Here is a 643-nt window from a genome sequence, read left to right on the forward strand (position 1 = left end):
AGATTGAGTATGTGTGAGCTTTATCGTACGAAAAAAAATTGCTATTATTTGCAAGACCTTATAAGGCTAATAGTATATCTTTCGCGGAGGAAAAAAAATATTCTTGAAAAAAAAAAATCGAGAAAAGGCGTTATTATGATATTCTTTATTTACCATCTATGCACCTTGTTTGCAAACTACTAAAATCAAAAAACATTTCCAACAGTAGCATTAAAGAAAAACTGCAGCCACCAGTGAGAATTGAACTCACGACCCCTGGTTTACAAGACCAGTGCTCTAACCACTGAGCTATAGTGGCTCACTAATGTGTAGGATTCTATTCAACATACGGAAATATTTTAACTTTTTTAGAGTGTGTTACATATTGGTATCAGTCATATGTGTAGAATATATGGTAATTCAACTTTATTTTCAGTAGCATACGATTAGCTGCATATGATTCTTTAAAAATAAATTAAAATATTTCTAAAAATTTCTGGAAAATGTAAAATGTCAAATATGCTTAAATTTTTATTTCTTAACATTCAGTTTTTAATAATTTCTATTTCTTAAAAATTGAAGATGAAATTAGAAATATGTACAAAAGAGAATTAAAGAACTTACTGTGTATGGTTTAAGAAAGTTTTCCAATTAATGCGGAAAT

The 643-nt window shown here is 28.5% G+C and overlaps 1 non-coding gene across 1 annotated transcript; it reads right to left on the reverse strand.

The window, feature by feature from the left end:
* Window positions 1-225: 225 nt before the first annotated feature.
* TRNAT-UGU (transfer RNA threonine (anticodon UGU)) lies at window positions 226-298 on the reverse strand. Its single transcript has one exon. It is a non-coding gene; the product is annotated as a tRNA-Thr (tRNA).
* Between the last annotated feature and the right edge of the window lie 345 nt (window positions 299-643).

Source organism: Stegodyphus dumicola, chromosome 2 (assembly GCF_044657685.1).
Source record: "Stegodyphus dumicola isolate Sdum_Otavi_A_Nest chromosome 2, ASM4465768v1".
NCBI classification, from domain to species: Eukaryota; Metazoa; Arthropoda; class Arachnida; order Araneae; family Eresidae; genus Stegodyphus; species Stegodyphus dumicola.